A 19,244-nucleotide genomic window follows, 5' to 3' on the forward strand; every position below is an offset into this window, starting at 1 on the left:
GAATTCATGTCTCCCCCTCCCCCCACAACCCCAGACTGTAAGCTTGTTGTGGGCAGAGAATGTGACTATTTATTGTTATATTGTACTCTCCCAAGCCCCTCTCGGGGTCACACCTGGAGAATTTCCAGTACTCTACCAATCTCGACTATGGGAGGGAGAGTCAAGCAGAGGCATATCCATTCCATTCCTAGCTTCGGCAGTGGCTAGTGAGTGGAAGGTAATCTATTACAAGTCAAAACTCATCTGTGCTGTGTAGCAGCAGTGGCATGGGAGAGTGTCGAGGGTGGAGACTCAAGTTTATTGCTCAGAAGGAGGTAATGGTAAACCACTTCTGTGTTTTTACCACTAACACTCTAGGGATACACTACCAGAAGGATTGCAGATGGAGGTGCGGATTTCTGGGAGAGATGTGTCCATGGCATAGCTATGGATCAGAGGTGGCGCGATGGCATAAGACAAGACAAGACTCTCCCAATGCTTGGTACAGTGCTCTGAACCCAGTAAGTGCTCAATAAGTATGATTGAATGGTTGAATGAAAGGAACAAGAGAGGAAGCAGTGCTACCTCTGGTCCCATTCTGGTTCCACTGGGAAGGGTGGACAGCCATTGCTAGCTAATAACTTCTACCTGTCAGTGTAAACTGCAAGAATGCAATGACCCCATTTGCCTATATGGAGAGACACCTGTGATTCTACCCATGCATATTTGCTGAAAAGAATAATTTGCACTTTTAGAGAGGTCCCTGTTGACCCTCCGGAATATCGGAAAAGGCAATGCATATGACATCACACACTTTATGACAGGCATGTAGTGTAATATTATACCTAGTTGCCATTTGGTAGAAGAATTTGGTAGTACAGTGCTCTGCACATAGTAAGTGCTCAATAAATACGATTGATGAAGAATGATAACTTTGCGTGAACCTAGACTGTTTCTTTGGATAGATCCCCAAACCTCAACTTTCTAAAGGGCCTTTGGGTTCTTCCAGATCTGTAAGAGTTGACTCAACATCTGAGATAAGGATTATGATGATAATAATAATAACAACAATATTTGTTAATCAGGTTATAGGTATTAAGACTGTGAGCCCCATGTGGAACATGGACAGTGTTCATCCTAATTGGCTTATATGTACCCCATCTTTTAATATAGTGCCTGGCACATAGAAAGCACTTAACAACAACCATAAAAAAAAAACAAAACAACTTACTATATTCCAAGCACTCTATTACGTGCTGGGATAGATAAAAGATAATTGGTTTGGACATGGTTCCTGTCCCACATTGGGCTCACAGTCTAGAGGAAGAGGGAGAACAGGTATTTCATCCTCATTTTACAGATGAGGAAATGGAAGCAAAGAGAGGTTAAGGTTGAGCTAGGATTAGAACCCAGATTCTCTGACTCCCGGGACCAGGGTCTTTCAACTATACTATGTATATTAGTATAAACATGTATATATGTATATGTATATATATATATATATATATATTAGAACAGTGCTTTGCACATAGTAAGTGCTTAATAAATGCCATTATATATATATATATATATATATATATATATAATAAGCAGCATGGCAAAGTGGATAGACCATGAGCGTGGGAGTCAGAAGGTCAAGGGTTCTAATCCCAGCTCCACTGCTTGTCTATTGTGTGATCTTGGGCAAGTCACTTCACTTCTCTGTGCCTCAGTTACCTCATCTGTAAAATGGAGATTGAGACTCTGAGGCCAACATGGGACAGGGATTGTGTTCACCCTTATTTGCTTTTATGCACCCCAGTGCTTAGAACAGTGACTGGCACCTAGTAAGCACTTAGCAAGTACCATAAGTATTATTATTTATAATATATGATGATGCGTCCCTGAATTCCTTGTGGAATTCAGTTGCTTAAAGCCATAGCATACGGCGGCTGAGTAGTGAAAATTAATGGCACTGTCTCCCCTTCTAGACTGTGAGGTAGATGTGATCACTGTACTAAGCACTTGGAAAGTACAGTTCAGCAACAGAGACAATCCCTACCCAACAATGGGTTCTCAGTAATAATAATGATAGTGGTAGTGGTGATAGCTTGGGCTGAACCTTTCATTCTATACCATAGTCCACCTGTGGTCAGGAACACATATTATAAGATGGATGTTGGGAGTTTGGGTACAGTCTGAGCTATGGAACATAATATCTCTATGCACTCTCTGCATTAACAGATGTTATGTCCCTATTCACTAAGCACTCTACTGCTGAGTGTAATACTTATCTCTGCTGCAAAACGAAGAGGGTGTTTCCTACTTATAAAAAGGGATGTTTCCATTGTAAACTATTTAGAAAGGCAGATGGATCCTCAGACATACACTTGCATGACTGGGAATATAGTTAAATACATACTAAAGCAGTTTTGATGCATGATAGGAGACAGAGAAGAGAAAAGGCAACAGTACTGCAAAAAGAAAACCACATCTAGATCTGAATGTAATATTCTAAGAAATCTCGAGGATAGTAAAGATTGTGTGTTTTAAAATTTAGGCCAAAAGGATAAAATCATTAGCTCTTTTGTAGGTTTTTTCAAAGCTACTCTATAAATGCAGGGTTTTTTTTCATTAAAATTGGAAATTTGTATTAACATAAAGGCTGACCAAGCTAGAAAAATCATTTTTAAGAGTCAAGTTTTAGGGGTGCTTTATTTGTTTGGGTCATTCCAGTTAATGTCAATAATTAGAGGGAACTGAGATGCTAAGATTTGCCGTAATGGGTTTAGGAAGTTTATGAACATGGTGCAGTTATAAACGCCAAAATATTGAAATCTTTTCAGTCCTTTGTCCTTTAGAAATTAATTTTAACTAATAAAAAGAAAGAAAATTCTCTACCTTTAGGTATATTACTCTGTTAAGAAGCATGAGTCAAGGTTAAAGTGTCAATTTTTATTTAGAATTTAATTTTTTCTGTTTTTATTATCATGCGTGGCGGGTCTTACCTTATTGGGCTATTTTCATTCTCTTGACTTTTACCTTTTAACTGGTAAAAAATTGGGAAAAAAATCTTTAAATTCAATTTACGGTAGGATTCTTCTACTTTGTGGTGACTGATAAGATATCAGTAGGCTTGTTTAGAAAGTTCCTTCTACTAGTGCTTTAAATATAAAGTGATAAAGTATTTCGAGTCCAGTAATTGCTAATTTGAAAGAGCTAAATCCACTATTGTCATGTGAAGCATATCTTGCTCTTGGAAAATAACCACTACTAACTGTTCACTCTGGATAGCATCTAAAATGACTGAATTCTATCAGAGAGAAATAATATACTTCATTATCCTATTGCTTATTTCTCCCTGATCCCGGGGAGAGTTAAAATATTTATGCATTTTAAATGATCAACTATTCCCATTAAAATGACTAAGAAATGTAAATTCCACATTTATCATTTATTAAATCTCAAAAATTATGTTTTGCTAATCAACACTTACATCAGTTATTAACCAGAGAAGCAATCAAGAGTTGGTGTGCATGAGTATCAGCATTGAAAATTAGTAAAATTAGAATGGAAGAGTCATGAATCCAAAATTGGATATCACTAAATGTAAAAAGCATATATTAGATAACAAAAGTGAAAGCCATGATATAAAGATATATATAGAGAGAGAAGCAGCATGGCTCAGTGGAAAGATCCTGGGCTTGGGAGTCAGAGATCGTGACCGGTTCTAATCCAGGCTCCGCCACATGTCTGCTGTGTGACCTTGGGCAAGTCACTTAGCTTCTCTGAGCCTCAGTTACCTCATCTGTAAAATGGGAATTAAGACTGTGAGCCCCACGTGGGACAACCTGATCACCTTGTATCCCCCGCAGTGCTAGAACAGTGCTTTGCACATAGCAAGTGCTCAACAAATACCATCATTATTATAAAAAGCATTTATAATCCCTCATTCCTTCCCAAGAAGAGAAAAAGGAAATCACTAATCCACAGCAAACTGACTTGTGAATTTTCTTATTGGGTTTTTGTGTGGTTTTGCTTTAGAATTTTCCATTATCACAACATTCATAAGCAGTAAGCATGCTTGCAACATTGCCTAATGGATAGAGCACTAGCCTGGGAGTCAGAGGACCTGGGTTCTAATCCCTAATCCACCTCTTGTCAGCTGTGTGATTTTGGGCAAATCACTTCAGTTCTCTGGGCCTCAGTTTCCTCATCTGGAAAATGGGGATTAACACTGTGAGCCCCATGTGGGACAGGGACTGTGTCCAACCTAGTTTGCTTGTATCTACCCTAGCACTTAGTTCAGTATCTGGAAGATAATAAGCACTTAGCATTATTGTTATTATTATTATGCTTGTATGAATGCTTATCCTTTTCTTAAGCCTCCTGGGAAGATGGCGGCGGCCGGTGCCTCACATGGTGCTGTACTGAGGACCCTGCTGTTAGGGTGAGGAGCCACAGGAGGAAGCCACAGGTCGTCTGGACTCTCCTGTGCCCACTCCTGACCCCTGACCCCCGACCTCTGCTATGGAGGGAGCGAGCCGAGGACTGAACTTCCCTGAGCGGTAGCTGCAACGCCACGGCTGGGCCCCAGGGAAGGGCCTGGGCCGGCGAGAAGATGGGATCACGAAAGCCATCAAAGTCAAGATGAAGCAGGACAGTGCCGGGGCCACGACCCCGCTGAGCAGTTCACCAACCACTGGTGGAGTCACCTGTTCAACCAGACAGTGGCCAAGATGGTGGTGGAGATCCAAGATTGTGGTGGAGATGGGCCAGGTTGTCCTGGGGCCGGGGGCAGGCGGCGGATGGCCCGAGGTCCTGTATGCACATCAGTAATATTGTACTTTCCCCAAGCCCTTTGTACAATGCTCCGCACACAATAAGCTCTCAGTAAATACAAACAAATGGCTTTGCCACTCGTATCCTGTGTGGCCTTGGGCAAGTCACTTCACATCTCTGTGCCTAAATTACCTCATCTGTAAAATGGGGATTGAAACTGTGAGCTGTCTACATGTTTTGTTGTTTGTCTCCCCCGTCTAGACTGTGAGCCCGCTGTTGGGTAGGTACCGTCTCTATATGTTGCTGACTTGTACTTCCCAAGCGCTTAGTACAGTGCTCTGTACACAGTAAGTGCTCAATAAATATGATTGAACGAATGAATGAAATATAGTAAACATACTTATGTTAAACGTATGTTAAACATGCATTTAGTGAAGAAAATTTCTTCCCCGGGTTCATTTTATTATTTAATTCAGCCAACTTCTCTTGTCTTTAAATCATCTCTTCAAAAATAATGTTGTCCTTACCTCCCCAAGAACTAAATCAAACATATCCTTCCTCCTTTCCACAAATACCTCTTAAGATGCACTCCTGTGGAGTGAACCAAGTAAACAGCTTGAATTATTTAATAGTGGCAACAAGCAGTGTGATGTAGTGGATAGGGCACAGGCCTGGGAGACAGAAGGTCATGGGTTCTAATCCTGACTGCACCACTTATCTTCTGTGTGACCTTGGGTAAGTCATTTCACTTCTCTGGGCCTCAGTTACCGCATCTGTAAAATGGAGATTGAGAGTTGGAGCCCTAAGTGGGACAGGGACTGTGTCCAACCCAATTTGTTTGTATCCATCCTTGCACTGAGTATAGTGCCTGGCATATAATAATTATAATGATGATGGCATTTATTAAGTGCTTACCATGTGCAAAGCACTGTTCTAAGCGCTGGGCAAGTTACAAGATGATCAGGTTGTCCCACGGGGGCTCACAGTCTTAATCCCCATTTTATAGATGAGGTAACTGAGGCACAGAGAAGTTAAGTGACTTGCTCAAAGTCTCCCAGCTGAAAATTGGCAGAGCCAGGAATTGAACCCATGACTTCTGACTCCAAAGCCCGTGCTTTTTTCCACTAAGCCACGCTGCTTTTCTAGTAGGCACTTACCACTTTTATCACTATCACTATTATTATTATTGTTATCACTATTATTATTTTGCAACCCTTTGTACCTGTCCTCCTCAAAAGTATTTTGTATGTTGATTTTATTATCTCTTGCTCTTTGTGATTTTAAAATGGTTAGCATTAAGAGAAGGGATAGAAATATCTGGCTCTAATATTCTGGGCTTATTCATCTGATACCGGATAATGTATATATCCTTGATTTCTTTTGTAATGTTGCCCAAGGGAATTGCTGACCAAAGACACGAGATCTTCAAAAAAAAAAAAAAATCTAAGGAAATTGAAGGAGAGGGAGAAAGTACAAGTCTAAAAATAGTCATGGGGTCTGAATTACAAACACTTCAAAATACTGTAGCTGGGAAGTAGAGTACCCTGAAGTTACAAAAGTGGTGTTTGTGTCACTGTTGAATCAATGCAAAATATTTAAAATATTTGGGTGGGTGGCCTTCGTTAATATTTAATCCCTAATGGAGAAAGGCTATTTTATTCTTGAAAACACTACGCCTTCTTCTTCTCCCTTCTGAATAGTCCTTTTTTCTTCTATACAAGCTGTTCTTTAAAATGATCTTGAATTCTTGACCTCTGTTAGACTGTTAATATGTACAAATATGCTTAAATATGCTTAAGAAAATGAAATGCAGAGGCCACCTTAAGTAAACCAATTCCCTATTTACTATTATTTGAAATCAGCATGCACATTACTACCCACAAAGGAAGAGGACCCCTTCATTGTTTTAAGGATTAAGCAAACAAATTCATTCATTCAATTGTATTTCATTCAATTGTATTTATTGAGCACTTACTGTGTGCAGAGCACTGAACTAAGCGCTTGGGAAGTACAACTTGGCAACATATAGAGATGGTCCCTACCCAACAATGGGCTCACAGTCTAGAAGGGGGAGACAGACAACAAAACAAAACATGTAGATGTGTCAAAACCATCAGAATGAATAGAATTATAGCTATATGCATATCATTAACAAAATAGAGTAGTATGTACAAGTAAAATAGAGTAATAAATATGGACAAATATATACAAGTGCTGTGGGGAGGGGAAGGAGGTAGGGCCGGGGGGAATGGGGGGGAGGAGAGGAAAAAGGGGGCTCAGTCTGGGAAGACCTCCTGGAGGAGGTGAGCTCTCAGTAGGACTTTGAAGGGAGGAAGTGGCTGTGACAGTTCAAAAGTCAACTTTCTCCTCACTGGTTTTAACTTAATTTAGGAGAATGAAATGCACAATGGGAGTGGCGATTAAGATAACTACTGTTTTATTGCCTCAGCAATGCACTCAGGAATAAGTAACAATTTGTAAGCAAGCATGGAGATCAGATTGCCAAGTAAGGTAAAATGGGCCGTTGTCATTCCAATTTTTTACAAGAATAGACATGTATAGTGTCATTTTTTGTTATCTTCCATTTGTAAAGAACAGAAAAATATTGATTAGGTCTACTGACAAAGTGACATAATGTATGATGGTGATGATCATTAACTACTTGAAAAAAGCACCCCAACTATTGGGGATATTTTCATTTTAAATATAATGCTAAATATTTAATGGTTCTCATTTTAGAACAGATCTAATTCATTTCATCAATGTAATGAACTGTTTTATTATCAAGTGCCCAACATCATCAATGATTTGTATAGAACTTGCTTACTGTGTGACCATGGGCAAGTCACTTAACTTAGTTACCTCATCTGTAAATTACAGATGAAGACTGTGAACTTCACATGGGACATAGGCTGTGTCCACTCTGATTAATTTCTATCTACCCCAGTGTTTTGAACTGTACCTGGAACATAGTAAGCGCTCAACAAGTACCATCATTAAATGCTTACAATTTGCTTAGTACTATACTAAGGACTTGGGAGAATACAGTGCAAAAGAGCTGGCAGATACGTTCCTTGCCCACAACAGCCTTACAATATTTAGAGAAGCTGCATGGTTTAGTGGATAGAGCCCGGGCCTGGGAGTCAGAAGGACCTGGGTTCTAATCCTGATCCACCACTTGCCTGCTGTGTGACATGGGCAAGTCACTTCACTTCTCTTCGCCTCAGTTACCTCATCTGTAAAATGGGGATTAAGAATGTAAGCCCCCTATGGGACAGGGACTGTGTCCAACCTGCTTAACTTGTATCTACCCCAGTGCTTAGAACAGTGCTTGGTGCATAGTAAGTGCTTAACAAGCACCATAATTGTTATTATTAGGCCACTGGACTTCCATTGAATGCACCCTGTGAAGGTAACCTGTTTAAAAAAAAATTTCTCACTGCACTAGATGCTATAAAATGCAGACTGGAGTTGTTCCTGCCCTTTGGGGGTTTAATTCTACACAGTATTACACCAACACAAATATGTTTAAGGACAGACACACAATATACTCAGAGATGTGAAAGAGCTGTTTTCTGGTGGAAGAAATTCGACCCTCTTATGATTGTTCTCATTGCTTCCAGCTGCTCTGGCACCTGGTTCTTGAACACTGCTGTTTCCAATTACTTTGTACAGCTCTGTTGATGGGTCTATACCCTACAACTGCACTCATGATCCCAGGAGCCGCTGGTTCCTTTACTCTCCAGCCAGTGGAGGGTGGCTCTCTCCAATCTAGGCAGCAGTAAGCATTCTACAACTAGAGCCGGGTCCTGGGGCAGGACTATGTTCTAGGCAAACTAAATGTTTACAAAAGTAATTGCGATAACATGAATCGTATCATGGTTTGACGCAAAGCTTTTTTTTCCTTCTTTTTAAGGAAAGGCAGGGGGATATACCCACAAGTTTTGTAATGTCTCTGAATTTATCTAATCTCTGTGGGCCTGGGAACAGAAGGGGATGAAAAGAGATTACACACAAGATAGATATCTGCTTCACCTCTCGGCAGTTACCAAAGACTGGACTTCTCTGTACTGTTTCGCCTGTTTTCCTCTCTCCACGGAGTAATGAAGATGTCAAATCAGGTAAGGGAAGGGATTGGGGAGAATCGGATCTGACAAAACATCCTTCTCTGTAGGCTGGAGACGGTGGGATGGAATTGCTTGCCTGGTAATGTGGAAAAGGAGGGAGGGCTGAGTGGGAGAGTGAGCAGAGAGAGAGGACTGCGCTAGACAGGGTAACTGTAATGTCATGGGCTTAGGTTCCATGTGGGGAGCTGGATAAAAGGTATAGGTCTAGGAGGAAATGACTATATCCCCTCTGTGCACTTTGCATTCAGAACTTCAGGACTTCCTTACTCTGCTCTCAGGAGGAGTTGTCGAAACTAATAGAAATCTTTTTTGGATATTTGGGTTATCTTGCTGTTTCAGCCAACACTGGTGATAGAGTCTCTGTAGTGAATTGTTTGTTTTCTTCCTTCCAGCCCATCTTAGTTCTCCCTGAGTTTAGACCATGAATTAATAAGATTTTTACTGCATTTGAGGGCCTTCAAAACTCACTCTTCAAAGGTTGAATTGTACTTTCAATTTCAGAGTAGCTCTCTTTGACATTAGTGGATAATTCGAGCACATGACAGTATAAAATAATTACGGACTAGGATTAGTAAACTGGCTATGTTAATAGTGTAGACTACACAGTCATTATCTCAGCTGTGTGTGGAACACCCACTGAGTGGATTGATAGTGTGGGTGTAGGTTAGTGTCAGGTTAATTGTTCCATTCATCTTTACACAAATTAAACTGTAAACAGCTGCAAAATTTAGGCATTCTTGCTCTTTATCTATAGTCTAATGTTTGTTTCTGCCTTGTCAAAGTCTGCTCTGTGATTCTTCCTTAAGGATGTCTCTTTTTCTATTCAATTTATCTCCCCATTCTCCCCCTCCCCATCCCCCCACCTTACCTCCTTCCCCTCCCCCCAGCACCTGTATATATGTTTGTACATATTTATTACTCTATTTTACCTGTGTGTATATGTATACTATTCTATTTATTTTATTTTGTTAATATGTTTTGTTGTCTGTCTCCCCTTTCTAGACCGTGAGCCCGCTGTTGGGTAGGGACTGTCTCTATATGTTGCCAACTTGTACTTCCCAAGCGCTTAGTACAGTGCTCTGCACACAGTAAGTGCTCAATAAATACGGTTGAATGAATGAATGAATCTTCTATTCCTTGTTTATTTCATTTAGTTCCCTTTTCCCCATGTGCTTTGTTTGTCCTCTAATTCTGGTTTTTTTTTTTTCCCCCAGGGAAAATTCAGAGGTAAAATACAGTGCCACTCTATTTCCTCACACAAGTTTTCATGTTTGCTATTCAATAACCACAGCTTGTGTTTGGGGTCTTTGTCAGGCTCAGAATCATGGAATACCATATGCAAACTGCAAATTGTAATTAACATGCTAGCATAATAATTATCCTGGAGCCCCAAATCTAGTCCGTATCCAGAAATTTGACACACATGTTCTTAATGAGTACCATTGAATTGGCATCATACTGGAAATTCAGTTCTTACTGTCTTGCTTTGTTAGTGTCGGTCATGAAATTTTGGTAACTTCTTTGGGCATATAACACAACTCTGAAGTAGTTCTAGCTCAGATTGCATCAGACAGCTTTATTATATATTCTTAGATTTATTAATAGACCCACTGACAATGATGCAGGAAAATTCTTTCATCTTATATGAAAATGTTGAAACAATAGTAGTTAGTCACTTTTATTTCTGGAGTCCATTGGGGTACAACTCAAGGATTTTTGTGGCAGTCCCCATGAAATTTAATAAAGTGAAAATCTTGAAATAGTCCTGCAGATGGTCTTATAATGCCTTTTGAGTGATTAGCCATACCTCTGCTAAAGTGAATTCTGTCACTAGTTTTTAGTATTCACCACTCTACCTACTCTTTTTATCAGGTCTTTGCAGGGCAAGCTTCCTTGGAGGCCTGGCAGTTGTCCACACTTCAGTGCCTTAATTAAGTTCTGCCACCCCTGAACAACCCTGAACCTCACGTCCCTGGCACTCATCTCCCCACATTGAGAGTCTTATTTAAGGCACATTACCTCCAAGAGGCCTTCTTGGACTAAACTCCCCTTTCCTCCTCTCCCACTCCCTTCTGTGTCACCCTGAATTGCTCCCTTTGTTATTCCCCCTGCTCAGCCCCTCAGCACTTACATACATATTTGTAATTTATTCATTTGTATTGTGTCTGTCTCTCCTTTACCCCTCACCAGACTGTAAGCTGTTCATGGGCAGAGAATGTCTCGGGAGCTCAGGCAAGAAAGGAAGAAAGAGATGGAGCCATCGCTAGGAAGGGTGAGTGAAATTCAATCAATTATATTTACTGAGTGCCTACTGTGTGCAGAGCACTGTATTAAGCAGTTGGGAGAATACAATATAACAGAGGAGCAGCAGCCATAGGAGAGTGAAAAGTTGAAGATAGATGAGAGAGAGAAAAGTAGTTATAAAAACTTTGAAAAGTGGAGAGGGGATAAAGTCCAGAGTCTAGGTGTAGGGAGCTGGATAATTTCAGTTTTGGTGACCTGCCTCAGTCTTGTCACAGTTAATCTTCAGGAGCTACAAGATGGTATTGGTGCATGTCCTGTTTTGCTGAATACAGTTTTTAATCTGTGTGATTTTAATCAAACAGTTTGGGTACAGTTTGAATGTGAGATGGACACATGGTGAGTTGCTTGGAATTAGAGCATTGTTGTTTGTGGGTTGGGATAGAGTGAGAGAGGATTGAGGCTAGGTAGTCGGAAGAGCTGATTAAGCTCCTTAAAGTCAATGGTGAAGAGTTTCTGCTTGATGTAGAGATTGATGGGCCCTTGGAGATTTGGAGGAGGAGGAGAAGAAACATGCAGAATTACCTTGAAAAGTTATTTTGGCAACAGGGGAACTGGAGAGGGGAGGGATTAGAGGCAGGGAGGTCAGTGAAGAAGCTGATGCAGTAGTCAAGAGGGCTATGACTAGTGTTTGGACCAGCTTGGTAGCAGGATGGAGAGGAGGGGGTAGATTCTGGAAATGGTAACTTGGAATTAACAGGATTTGTCGACTGACTGCCTGACTGTGTGGCTTGAAGGAGAGAGATAAGCCAAAGGTCTCAAGATTGTGAGCTTGTGAGACAGGGAAAACAATGGTGCTGTCAAAAGTGATAAGAAAATCTTGGGGAAGAGAGAGTTTGGGAGGACAAATGAGTTTATTTTTGACCTGTTTAGTTTTAGGGATTGGCAGGACACACAGGTATAGGTGTTCTGAAGGCAGGAGGAAATCTGAGATTGCAGAAAAGGGGAAGAAGACTTGGTAGCCATCCATGTTGAGATGATAATTGAAGCTCCAGGTGAAGAAGAGGAGTTCTCCAAAGGAGTGGGCATAAAAGGAGAATGGAACGGGTTCTCCCAAAGTTAAAAGGAGCCAGCCAGAGACTGAGCAGGGTGGCCAGAGAGGTAGGAGGAGCACAAGAAGAGGACAGTGTCCAAAAAACCAAGGTTAATATATCCAGGAGAAAAGGGGAGGGCCACAGTATTGAAAGCAAGGCTCATTAGGAGTAGAGTCTGTTAGATTTGACAGGAAGCTGGTTGTTGACCTTGGAGAAAGCAGTTTCAGTAGAGTTACAGGGGTGGAAGTCAGATTGGTGGGAATTTTCTAAGTGCAACATGGCCTAGTGGAAAGGGAACAGGCTTCAGAGTCAGAGGACCTAAATTCCAATCTTGGCTCCAGCACTTGATGTGATCATGGGGCAAGTTACTGACTTCTCTGTGCTTCAGTTTCCTGATCAGTAAGATGGGGAGTCAAGGCCTGTTATTCTACTTTGAGAGTCGCATATTGGTCAGGGACAGTGTAATTGAACTGTGTCTACATTAGTATTTAGTCCAGTGCTTAGCTCAGAGTAAGCACTTAACAAATTCTATGTTATTATTATTGTTATTTTGAGAGGGAGTTTTTGAAGTGATATTTTCCAATTACCCAGATGACCCTCATTTTATTCTATGGGAGATATATTACAAGTCTGAAAAAATACAATACAGTTTTTCTTATTACAATAGCAGGGTTTGGAGAGTGCCTTGAACTATTCAGAATGCAAACCTTTGGATTCATGGAGGGGAGTCAAGATTTAGTTACTGTGCAATTTTCCTACTCTCAAAATATAGCTGCCATAATACATTTTCAAGCAGGATATGTTTGAGAGGTTTTATGAGGGCAGAATGAAGTTAGTATATAACTCAAATATCATTTTTCTTAAAAAAAAATAGAGCAGAAGCACATTATATGCCAACAACATAAAAATATACCTTAAAGATGGACTTGATAAAGGGCCTGTTTATGTGAAGGAATTAATTAAGGTTTAATAGTATTAAGTGCTTATTGTGTACAGAACACTGTACTAAATGCTGCTGGAAAAGCAGTGTGCCTTTGGAAAGACCACTGGCCTGGGAGTCAGAAGGTCCTGTGTTCTAATTCTGACTCTGCCACTTGTCTGCTGTGTGGCCTTGGGCAAGTCACTTCACTTCTCTAAGCCTCAGTTATCACATATGCAAAATGTGGATTAGGAATGTGAGTCCCTGCTGGGAAATGGGCTGTCCAACCTGAATATCTTGTATCTACCCCAACATTTAGTACATTGCTTGGCCTATAGTAAGTGTAACAGTACTGTAAATTAAAAATGATAATAAGTCACAGAATAAATTACACATGGTCCCTTTCCTCCATGGGGCTCAAAATCTGTTCTAGCCTAAAGGCGGATTTAAAAGGATCTTTGAATTCAGAGCTCTTGGGTCAATTTCTTTGCCATTTTCTGTTTTTCTGGTTACTTTGTAAATGGTGAGAGTGAAGATGAAGAAAGAGTGTTAGGTTTGAACACCTCAGTGTTGCTGGTTTCAGGGGCATGAGGAGTTTTTCCCTTCCAAGATTGTGCTCAGCTAGAATCATTTGAGGGAGATTATCCTCCCATCTGCATCCTTACAGGATATGTAATCATCTTTGAACCTGGCCAGTTGGATGGATTTAAGCTCACTTGATGAGCCTGTTGAATATGTTAAGATTCCGTAGCAACTACAACTATTCAAAATGCACTGCTTCATTTTTACTCAACATCAAAAAGCAGAAACAAGATATCACTGGTAATCCATTCTCCATACGGTATTGCGCCTTTTAGTGTTGAGGAATAATTCTCCTTTTACAGTTTAGTTTGTCCCACTTCATCACAGGCTTGGTTAGGATCATAAGACATGTCACTTCTCAATGCCTTGGTTCCCACAGCTGTGAAATGGAAATCTTACTACCTGCCTCTTTCTCACAGAAATGTTATTTCTTTGACGTGTTCAATAAAAAACAATCTCAGGATGGATGAAATGCAGGCAAAATTCTATTTGTTCTAACGATTCTGACACCTGTCTACATGTTTTGTTTTATTGCCTGTCTCCCCCTTCTAGACTGTGAGCCTGTTGTTGTGTAGGGACCGTCTCTATTTGTTGCCAACTTGTACTTCCAAGTGCTTTGTACAGTGCTCTGCACACAGTAAGTGCTCAATAAATACGATTGAATGAATGAATGAAAAAGCTATGAGGTTATTGCCCTAACTATTAGTGTCTACTTCTTGAAAGTCATGCAAAAGTCTTATGATTTTTGTTTTTCCTCCTTATTGTAGTGTTTACTGAGAGCTTACTTTGTGAGCCCTGGGGTAAATATAAGAATTTAAGCCCATTGAGAAGCAGTGTGGTCTAGTGGATAAAGCAGGGGCCTGAGAGTCAGAAGGGCCTGGGTTCTAATCCCAGCTCTACCACTTGTCCTGCTGTGGTGACATTGGGGAAGTCACTTCACTTCTCTGTGCCTCAATTACCTCATCTGTAAATTGGGGATTGAAACTGTAAGCCCCTTGTGGGATAGAGACTGTGTCCAGCCTGATTAGCTTTTATGTATCCCAACACTTAGTACAGTGCCTGGAGCATAGTGAGCGCTTAACAAAGACCATACTTACTATAGCCCTAGCACTTCCCTGAGTCTATAAGTGTGGGTGGAATACCTCAAAACACATGAGTGGTCCCTTTGAGTTGCTAACCTGAAAGGGGAGTCTACTGACTACTGTAGATGCAAGTGGATAAATCGCTAGCGTAAATGAATGCACAAGTGTGTTGAGGTGGTTGAGGGATGTAAGATAGGAAACCTGGGGGTAGAATCAGGTAACGCTCTCAGCCTCTGTCCTACTCTTGTCTTGGGTTCTCTCCTTCCACCCTCAACATCTCTCTTCCCTCTTCTCCACTAATGGTCATTTTTTCTTTAAACATATGTACTCCTTAAGTACTTTGATACTGAGACTCAAACTTATGTAAATGTTTTTATACTCCACTATTTTCCTAGTCCCTTATCTAATTTAATGTCTGTTCCCCCTGTAGACTATAAATTCATTGTGGGCAGAAGGGATTGCATTTACTAACTCTGTTATATTTACTTTCCCAAGCACTTAATAAAGTGCTCTGCACATAGTTTTCACAAATACCACTGATTGCTGCCCGAGGATAAGTAATTGTTACTTTCCATGCTTCCATCTCCTTTCAACTTCTGCCCGTGAATGCATAAATCACCCAAGAATAGCTCTTCCCAAGCACTTTATACAGTGCTCTGCACACAGTAAGCGCTCAGTAAGTACGATTGAATGAATGAATATCACAGAATGGATAATTAAATTGAGCATCTATTTCTTTAAGTGGAAAAACAAAGGCCATTCTTTAAATTGCCATTAAAGACCTATTCAGATTAGGTAATGTAGGATGCATTTTATTCATTCTTGTGTTGTATGATATTATTCATTCTGCAGAGCAGAATGGTGAAAACAAAGGCAAAATCTTTTTTTTTCTTTATTATGACTCTTTCTATGCAGAATGTAAGCGAAAGATAGAAAATCTTGGGTAGGTATTGTTGTGATGGGCCAAAACTGGTCTAGAGAAGCAGAAGTGTATTTTAAGGAGAACAAGTACAGGCAGGAAAAAAAACAAACTTAATTTAGGGATTGTGAAAATAGCATTTATTTTTGGAGTTACATAGCACTCTCTCCTGAAGCTATGAATATTTTTTTCTTAGTGATTTAACAACCAGAGTGACTGTGAAACAGTGAAATGTGCAGGAAGAAAAAAGACAGGGTGTAATGGCAAACTAAGTGCTCAAATCCTGACATCAAAAGGTTATTGTCCTTAGTTGTCTTGATTGAAATGACCATTCTTTCATTCATTCAATCGCATTTATTGAGCGCTTACTGTGTGCAGAGCACTGTACTAAGCCCTTGGGAAGTAAAAGTCGGCAACATACAGAGACGGTCCCTACCCTACAACGGGCTCACAGTCTAGAAGGGGGAGACAGACAACAAAACAAAACATATTAACAAAATAAAATATAGAATAGTAAATATGTATAAGTAAAATAAATAGAGTAATAAATCTGTACAAACATATATACAGGTGCTGTGGGGAGGGGAACAAGGTAGGGGCATGGGAAGCGGGAGAGGAAGGAGGGGGCTCAGTCTGGAAAGGCCTCCTGGAGGAGATGAGCTCTCCGTAGGGCTTTGAAGGGAGGAAGAGAGCTAGCTTGGCGGATGTGCGGAGGGAGGGCATTCCAGGCCAGGGAGAGGACATGAGTCGGGGGTCGACAGCGGGACAGGTGAGAATGAGGCACAGTGAGGAGGTTAGCGGCAGAGAAGTGGAGGGTGTGGGCTGGGCTGTAGAAGGAAAGAAGAGAGGTGAGGTAGAAGGGGGAGAGGTGATGGAGAGCCTTGAAGCTGAGAGTGAGGAGTTTTTGCCTGATGCATAGGTTGACTGGTAGCCACTGGAGATTTTTGAGGAGGGGAGTAACATGCCCAGAGCGTTTCTGCACAAAGATGATCCTGGCAGCAGCATGAAATATAGACATTCCACATCCTTAGGGTGGGAACATTGCATTCTTTTTTTATTGGCATTTGTTAAATTCTTATCATGTTTCAGGCATTGTGCTTAGCAGTAGGGTAGATAATAATTGTAGCATTTCAGCACTCACTATGTACCAAGCACTGTACTAAGTGCTGAGGTAGATACAAGACTGTGACTGTGGTTCAGTCTAAGTTGGAAGGAGAACAGGTATTGAATCCCCATTTTGCAGATGAGGGAACTGAACCCGTAGAGAAGCTAAGTGACTTGCCTAAGGTCACACAGCCGGTAAGTGGAGGAACCAGAATTACAGGATCCAAGATGATCAAGTTGGACACAGTCCCTGTCCCATATGGGGCTCACGGTCTTAATCACCATTTTACAGATGAGGTAACTGAGGCACAGAGAAGTCAAATGACTTGTCTCAGGTCACACAGCAGAGAAATGGCAGAGTTGTGATTAGAACCCTGGTTCTCTGACTCCCAGACCCAAGTTCTTTCCACTAGGCCACGCTATTTCTCTGGCCCGTTCAAGACCAATGGGAATGTAAATGTCCTGTTTTGGGCCATAGCAACTGAAGAAAGGAAAACAAGATCTGCAGAAATTACCTGTCCTGTTCAACAGTTTCTGTCCCACGTGGATGCTGCATTAGCTGATTTCCATGCTTCTATTGTTTCCCACCTCCATGAACACTAGAGAAGGTCTGCCAGTGATGTGTCACTGTGGAATCATAACTGACAGACCTCCACTCTCCTTATCTTCAAAGTCTTACTGAAGACAATCCCCTCCGGAAGCCTTCCCTTACTGACCTCTCATCTCCTGACCCTATTCTCCTTCCCTTCTGCATAACCTGAAGTGTTTAAGTCCCCATAAGCCCTTTGAGCTGTCCCAAGTCCCACAGAATTTACTTGCATCTCCTTATACTTCATTGCTTCCCTTATCTATAATTTATCTTAAAATCTGTCTTCCCCACCTAGTCTGTAAGATTCTTGAGAGTGCGGAGCAGGTCTACTTCAGTGTACTCTCCCAAAGTGTTTACTACAGTTCTCTGCCCTGACTAAGCACTTAATAAATACATAGCCTGAAAAGGCAGAATGCGAAGACAACTGGAGTGGAAGTTCCCAGACTGCAGTCAGAGTGCTGCTGTTCCTCACCTCTTACTTCGTTTGACTGCCTTGGTTACATTTCTATGTTCCTTCTCCGGCTCTATTATGTCCTGCCATCTAGGTTGGGATTTTCTCTCCCTCTTATGATAATAATTGTGGTATTTGTTAAGCACTTACTGTGTGCCAAGCATTGTAATTAATTCAGTGATGTTATTTGTTAAGCGCTTACTATGTGCCAAGCACTGTTCTAAGTGCTGGGTAGATACAAGGTAATGAGGTTGTCCCACGTGGGGCTAACAGTCTTCATCCCCATTTTAAAGATAAGATAACTGAGGCACAGAGAAATTCAGTGACTTGCCCAAAGTCACACAGCTGATAAGTGGCAGAGCAGGATTAGAACCCTCAACCTCTGACTCCCAAGCCCATGCTCTTTCCACTAAGTCATGCTGCTTCTCACTAAAACTGTACTAAATGTTCACTGTTCTAATTGTTGGCGTAGATACAAGATAAACAAGTCCCCCGAGACTCAGTCTGAGGAGGAGAGAGAATAGGTATTGAATCCCCATTTTGCAGATGAGGGAACTGAGGCACAGAAAAGTTAAGTGACTTACCCAAGGTCACACAACAGATATGTGGCCGGGGCAGGACCAGAACCCAGGTCCTCTGACTCCCAGGCCTGGTCTCTTTCCTCTAGGCCATGCTGTTTTTCGTCTTCTGCACTGTCATATTTCAGCATCCCCAAAACATTCTCAGGGAGAGGCTAACGATTGAAACTTCATAGTTTAATTATGCCAAATTCTACCACTACAGGGTAATCTAAACACTAAACACTTGTTTTCTTCATCGAGGCATCATGGTTTACAACTGTGCATAGTCGAGTTTTACATTTTTACACCCTGTAGAGAAACCAAATGTAAATTTTCTTTACAGAATTATGTGTAATACTTTCAGTGCAGGCATGTCAGGGTTTTTAATAGTGGCAAGAATTTATTTTTCTTTTTCCTTTCTTTTTATCGTCTTTAAGCACTTAACTATGTTCCAGGAACTATACTGAGCTCTGAGGTAGATGCAAGCTAATCAGGTTAGATACACTCCATGTTCTACATGGGGCTTACAGTCTTAAATCCCATTTTACAGATGAGATAACTGAGGCCCAGAGAAGTGAATTGACACCCCCAAGGTTACAGAGCAGACACATGGTGTAGATGTGATTAGAATCCATTTCCTCTGGCTCTCAGGCCTGTGCTGTATCCACTGAACCACACTACTTTTCAAGACAAAATATCCTTTTTGCTTCTGTCCCCTTCCTAATGATGTGTACCATTTAGTTGGCTATTGGACTAATCATGTGAAAGAATTATCAGTGATGACACAGAGATCTTTCCCTGGTCTTGTCTGATATCTCAGAATCCACCACTAATAA

At 41.0% G+C, this 19,244-nt stretch overlaps 1 protein-coding gene and 1 non-coding gene across 2 annotated transcripts in view; both read left to right on the top strand.

The window, feature by feature from the left end:
• The first annotated feature begins 95 nt into the window (after window positions 1-95).
• On the top strand, window positions 96-233 carry LOC119937390. The gene has a single exon (XR_005454063.1). It is a non-coding gene; the product is annotated as a small nucleolar RNA SNORA7 (small nucleolar RNA).
• Window positions 234-11,058: 10,825 nt separating this feature from the next.
• The window catches only part of ACSS3 (acyl-CoA synthetase short chain family member 3), a 98,355-nt gene continuing 90,169 nt past the window's right edge, over window positions 11,059-19,244 (top strand). The window contains exon 1 of the mRNA XM_038756493.1: window positions 11,059-11,139. The gene's annotated coding sequence lies outside the window, so the exon portion shown is untranslated. The remainder of the gene's footprint in view (window positions 11,140-19,244) is intronic.

The sequence above is a fragment of the Tachyglossus aculeatus genome, chromosome 14 (genome assembly GCF_015852505.1).
Source record: "Tachyglossus aculeatus isolate mTacAcu1 chromosome 14, mTacAcu1.pri, whole genome shotgun sequence".
NCBI classification, from domain to species: Eukaryota; Metazoa; Chordata; class Mammalia; order Monotremata; family Tachyglossidae; genus Tachyglossus; species Tachyglossus aculeatus.